The sequence below is a fragment of the Vicia villosa genome, linkage group LG2, assembly GCF_029867415.1.
Source record: "Vicia villosa cultivar HV-30 ecotype Madison, WI linkage group LG2, Vvil1.0, whole genome shotgun sequence".
In the NCBI taxonomy this organism is placed as follows: Eukaryota; Viridiplantae; Streptophyta; class Magnoliopsida; order Fabales; family Fabaceae; genus Vicia; species Vicia villosa.
The window spans coordinates 210,813,326-210,819,444 of NC_081181.1; positions in this window are offsets into that span (position 1 = coordinate 210,813,326).

Genomic DNA, 6,119 nt, shown 5'->3' on the forward strand with positions numbered 1-6,119 from the left:
GTGTAGTTGTTCTTTTATACCAATCTATTGCTAACAGAGAAGTTTTATAAGACCACTATCTGGTTTTCCTGCTCTTGAATGAAAGTGAAGAAATCTAATTGATTTTGTCACTTAGTTAAGTCTTTTTTGCTTCCCATACTTTATCGTCTATGCTAGAGAAATTAAAAAAACAGCAAAAAGAGTATATCTGGAAGCTGAGAGCACAATCAGAAGAATAATTGAAAAATTACTCCTTCATTCCAACGCATCACATGTGGCCACTTGTTGAAATGGCATATAATTACGTCGTGTAGTGACTTGCATTTTGTCATGCTTTGTTTCAATTTCAGACAAAAGGCGGGGATTTCAATTTTATCATATATCAGTGCCAATACTCAATATTGCCAATCAATGTATCAATTCATTCATAGTATTAAAGTAATAATTCATCTGTTAGTCATGTGCCTCGTGGGCCGTGGCAAATATCATATCATATACATATACTACTCTTGAATATGGTAATTCATATGTAATTTATTTAAACTGTAATAGTCATAAAATATAATTTTATATATTTTGTCTCCCCACGGAACTCCAAACTCCCTCGTCCATTATTTTCATTCAAAGTTTAAATCTTTAACCACCAAAATCCCTTCGATAAAAATAATAAGATTTTATTTGATTTCTTACTATTTTTCTCAATTTTAACTAAGTTCTCAAAAACAAAAAATTTATTTTCTTTAATTACATATAACTAATACGATTATATAGTTGATTCAGCAGAATTCTGTTATTCTGCTATGATGAGATAACTAACTTCACTTAGTACTTCTACTAGAATATCTCTAATATTTCCCCCTTAAGTTTAAGGTAGTTGATTAAGTAACAAATTATCAGTCACTCTTAACTTGTTTCTAAGCTCAAGGAATCTGGAAGTGGATAAGGGCTTAGGGAGGATATCAGCCCACTAGCTGTGTGTTGGTATGTCTGAGACAGTAGGACTTTTGTTGATCACTTTCTCTCTGACAAAAAAATGTCTAATTCCATGTGTTTTGTCCTTGCATGACGCACTGGGTTTTGAGACAATGTTATTGCACTTAAATTATCACATAGAATCCTTGGTACTTGATGCTTGACCTTAAGCTCAGTTATGAGGGATTGAAGCCATAGAATTCCAACGGTGGCATGTGCTAAACTCCTGTATTCATCCTCAGCACTAGATCTGGCAATCGGTGTTTGCTTTTTGGCCACTAGAAGACCAAATTAGGCCCAAGGAAAATGCAGGCTCTAGATGTGGACCTTTTTGTCATTTGGGTCAGAGGCCCAATCATCATCATAAAACCCAGTTATAGTAATGGGAACTGTAGGGGAAGCTGGAACAAGTAGAAGGACATGGTGTAGGGTTCCTTGCAAATTAAATACCACAGAATTCTCTTGACAGCTCTCCATTGGTCTTCAAGAGGATTGGAGAGAAATTTACATACTTTATTTACAACAAAGGAGGTTTATGGCCTGGTTATAGTTGCATACTGCAGAGCTCCTAATATAGACCTAAATTTTGTTGGATCAACATTATTTTTTGAACCAACCTTAGATAGCTTAATGCTAGATGCCATAAGAGAGACAATTTCCTTTGCAGAGGCCATATTGGCCTTGGTGAGAACATCCTTTAAATATTTAGTCTGTGATAGAATAAGAAAGCCATTAGGAAGGTGGTGAACTTTTATGCCTAAGAAGTAATCTAGTTGCGTTAGGTCCTTTAAGGAGAAACAGAGATTCAACTTTGTAATGAGTTGCTGAATGAAATACTTGGATGTGCCTGTGATGATTATATCATCCACATAAACCAGAACCATAGTGCAATTGTTTGGAGTGTGGAGCATAAACAAGGAGGAATCACACTTGCTTGCAGTAAAATTCAGAGACAGTAGGGAACCTTTCAACCTGTCAAACTAGGTTCTTGGAGCCTGCTTAAGCCCATATAAGGCTTTGTTTAATTTACACACAAGTTTAGGTCCAAACTATTCAAAACCAGGAGGCTGGACCATGTAAACTTACTCATTAAGAATGCTATTAAGAAAGGCATTGTTGATGCCAAGCTGCTGAATAGGCCAACCATGGGTGATAGCAAGAGTAAGAATTATTCTCATAGTTATAGGTAATGTTTCGGTGAAATCAAATCCCTTTATTTAATTAAAACCTTTAGCTACCAATTTGGCCTTATACTTGTTAACAGTCTCATTAGTATTTTCTTTGACTTTAAACATCTATTTGCATCCAATGGGTTGTCTATGAGTAGGTGGAGAGACAAGAGTCCATGTATTGTTCTTGAGGAGTGCATCATATTCTGCCTGCATAGCTGTAGATCACTCAGGAGTGGTCAAGGCTTGTCTATAAGAGGTGGGTTCAACATGAGTGAGAAGTAGAGTTGGTTGAATTCTGGGTTGAACTATGCCATCTTTAGCTCTGGTTTGCATAAGGTGATTGTTAAGAGGATGAATTCTGGGAGCAGGCAGAAGGGCCGGTGGAGGTGAGTCATTAGATGAGTTTGGTGAAATGGGCAGACTTGATGATATAGACTCAAGATTGTTGTTAGAATCAGCCACTTGAAGTTGTGTTTGGGCAATGAAATCAGGTTCACTTGAGTGAGAAGATATGGACCAGGTTTCAGTGACTTTACAATAGTGTAACTTTGGTAACTTTAGGCCAAATAATTTCCATCACATTAATATATAATATATATTAGTTATTTATTTATGTAGCATATCAACTAAAGTTACAAAGTCATGGGTAACAGTAAAGTTACCCAAGCCATTCCCATAGGGATATAGAAGGTGAGGACATGGATGCAGGTGTAGGTTCAGTTGTGGAATGGTGAGAAGGTTCTGGTATAGATGTGGATGTGTGATGGGATGAATATTATGATTCAACAGTGGATATTGTTGGTGAGACAAGAGATATAGGCGTAGAGACTGTGGGAGTGGGTATAGCCATCAAGAATGATTGAATATTATTGTTGGAATAGACATGACTACTTGTACCAGATATGGAGTGAGATGATGATGAAAACAGTTCAGTATAGGGGAACCTAATTTCATTGAAAATGACATCTTTAGAAAGGAAAATCCTACCATTAGGATCAAGATACTTGTATCTGTGAATAAGAATTAGTTTGTTCCTAGAATAAGGCTTTGTTCCTAGAATAAGGGAAACAAATTAGAAATTGATTTGTTCTCATTAAATGTAATTAGTTAGTGTAATTACCGGTATAGCCCTGTAACCTCTATATATATACAAGAAATAATAATGAGAAAAGTATTAAGCCAAGAATTCTTGACATGGTATCAGCCTCGTCGATCAAACCTATGCCATCGTAATTCTGAGGTTAGGGTTTCAGTTTGTTTTGCGATTCCTTCCGGAAACGTTATTCTCGGTCGTGTTTGGTTTCTTTCTCAGTTGCAATTTTGATTTTTTTTGGTCTTGGATGTTCTTGGTTTGAGATTTTGGATCGTGATTATCTTCTCCTTCCAAATCGCGGTTGGTTGTGGATTGTCTTCTTCGTGGATTGTCTTCTTCGTGGATTATCTTGGTTTGTTTGCTTGCTGTTATCTTGGTTTGTTTCCTTGCTGTTGCACTGTTCGTGGGTTGTAGAGTGTTTTGTTAGTGGACTTCTCTTAGGTATCTTGCCGACGGTGAATTGTTGACGGTGAATTGCTATTATCTTGGTTTGTTCTGTTGTTGACGGTGAATTGTAGAAGTGTTCTACTGTTTGACTGTGAATTGTTTGCTCTTGCTGACGGTGAATTGTTATTATTATAATAATCATAATTATAATAATAATAATAATAATTATAATAATCTATTAATTAGTGGGGTTGAACCTTTGTTGCATAATAATTCAGATGGCTTCCGAAAAAGAAAGAGATAATTTTTGTGTTCGTTTTACCGGTAAAAATTATTCGGCATGGGAATTTCAGTTCAAGATGTATGTTAAAGGAAAGGGGTTATGGAGTCACTTAGACGATGTTTCTAAGGCTCCGACAGATAAAACTGCTTTAGATGCATGGGAAACTCAAGATGCTCAAATCATCACTTGGATTCTTAACAGCATTGATCCTCAGATGATAAATAATTTGCGCTCATTCTCAACTGCTCAAGAAATATGGAACTATCTGAAGCGCATTTACAACCAGGACAATTCGGCAAAACATTTTCAATTGGAGCTTGACATAGCCAACTATAAACAAGGTGATTTGTTTATTCAACAATATTATTCTGGTTTTTTGAATCTCTGGACAGAACACTCTGCTATTATACATGCTAATGTTCCCAAAATCTCTCTCGCGGCTGTTCAAGAGGTCTACAATACTAGTAGGCGAGATCAATTTCTCATGAAACTCCGTCCAGAATTTGAGGTTGTCAGAGGTGCTTTGCTCAATAGGAATCCTGTTCCTTCTTTAGATACTTGTGTCGGTGAACTTCTAAGGGAAGAACAACGTCTACTTACTCAAGGAAGCATGTCTCATGATGTTGTCAGTTCCGAACCTGTGGCAATTGCATATGCTGCTCAAAGTAGAGGAAAGGGTCGTGATATGCGACAAGTCCAATGTTTTTCTTGCAAACAATTTGGACATGTTGCTCGCAGCTGCAGTAAGAAGTTTTGCAACTATTGCAAACAACAGGGTCATATCATCTCTGATTGTCCCACACGTCCTCCCCGACCCGCACAACGTCCAGCTCAAGCATTTCAGGCCACTACCAACTCTGCAATTGGTTCTCTTAGTAATGGTGCATCTCCTGGTGGTGTTCTACAACCTGAAATGATTCAACAAATGGTACTTTCTGCTCTTTCGGCCTTGGGAATTCAGGGTAAGTCTTTTAATGCTCCTCAACCATGGTTTCTTGATTCTGGTGCATCCAATCACATGACGGGTTCCTCTGAATACTTGCAAAATTTACATTCGTATAATGGTAATCAACAAATTCAAATCGCTGATGGTAATAAACTTTCTATCACTGATGTTGGTGACATAAACTCTAACTTTCGTGACGTGCTTGTATCACCCGGACTTGCTTCCAACTTACTGTCGGTTGGTCAATTGGTGGATAACAATTGTAATGTTAATTTTTCTCGTGTTGGTTGTCTTGTGCAGAAGCATGTGTCGGGGAAGGTGATCGCGAAGGGGCCTAAAGTGGGAAGAATGTTTCCGCTCCAGTTTAGTTCTAGTCATTTATCTTTTGCGTGTGATACTGTTTTGAACTCTTATGAGGATTGGCATAGAAAATTGGGCCATCCAAATTCTGTTGTTTTGTCTCATTTATTTAAAACTGGTTTGTTGGGAAATAAACATGATCGTCCTGCTTCTATTTTATGTTCTGTTTGCAAACTGGCTAAAAGTAAAACACTTCCTTTTCCGTCTGGTGCCCATCGTGTTTCTACTTGTTTTGAGATGATTCATAGTGATGTGTGGGTAATGTCTCCTGCAGCATCTCATGCTAACTATAAATATTTTGTCACATTTATTGATGATTACAGTCGCTTTACTTGGATATATTTTCTCAGATCTAAGTCTGAAGTGTTTTCTATGTTTCAAAAGTTTTAGACATATGTTGAAAATCAATTTCAAGCAAGTGTTAAAATTTTTCGATCTGACTCGGGAGGTGAGTATATGTCTCATGAATTTCAGGGATACCTACAACAAAAAGGGATCTTGTCTCAACGGTCTTGTCCCAATACCCCCCAACAAAATGGGATGGCGGAGCGAAAGAATCGTCATTTGCTTGATGTAACACGCACCTTACTTCTTCAAGCTTCTGTGCCATCCCGATTTTGGGTAGAGGCTCTTTCCACAGTTGTATTCTTGATCAATCGTCTTCCTTCTACGGTTATTGATTTTGATTCTCCTTTTTTTCGCCTTTTTAAAATTCAGCCTAATTATAGTGATTTACATACTTTTGGATGTGTGTGTTTTGTTCACTTACCTCCGTTTGAACGAAATAAGCTTGGAGCACAATCTATTCAATGTGCATTTATGGGGTATAGCAACTCTCATAAAGGTTTTGTGTGTTATGATGTTTCTAATCACCGTTTTCGAGTTTCTCGGAATGTTACATTTTTTGATAATCAATATATGTTTCAT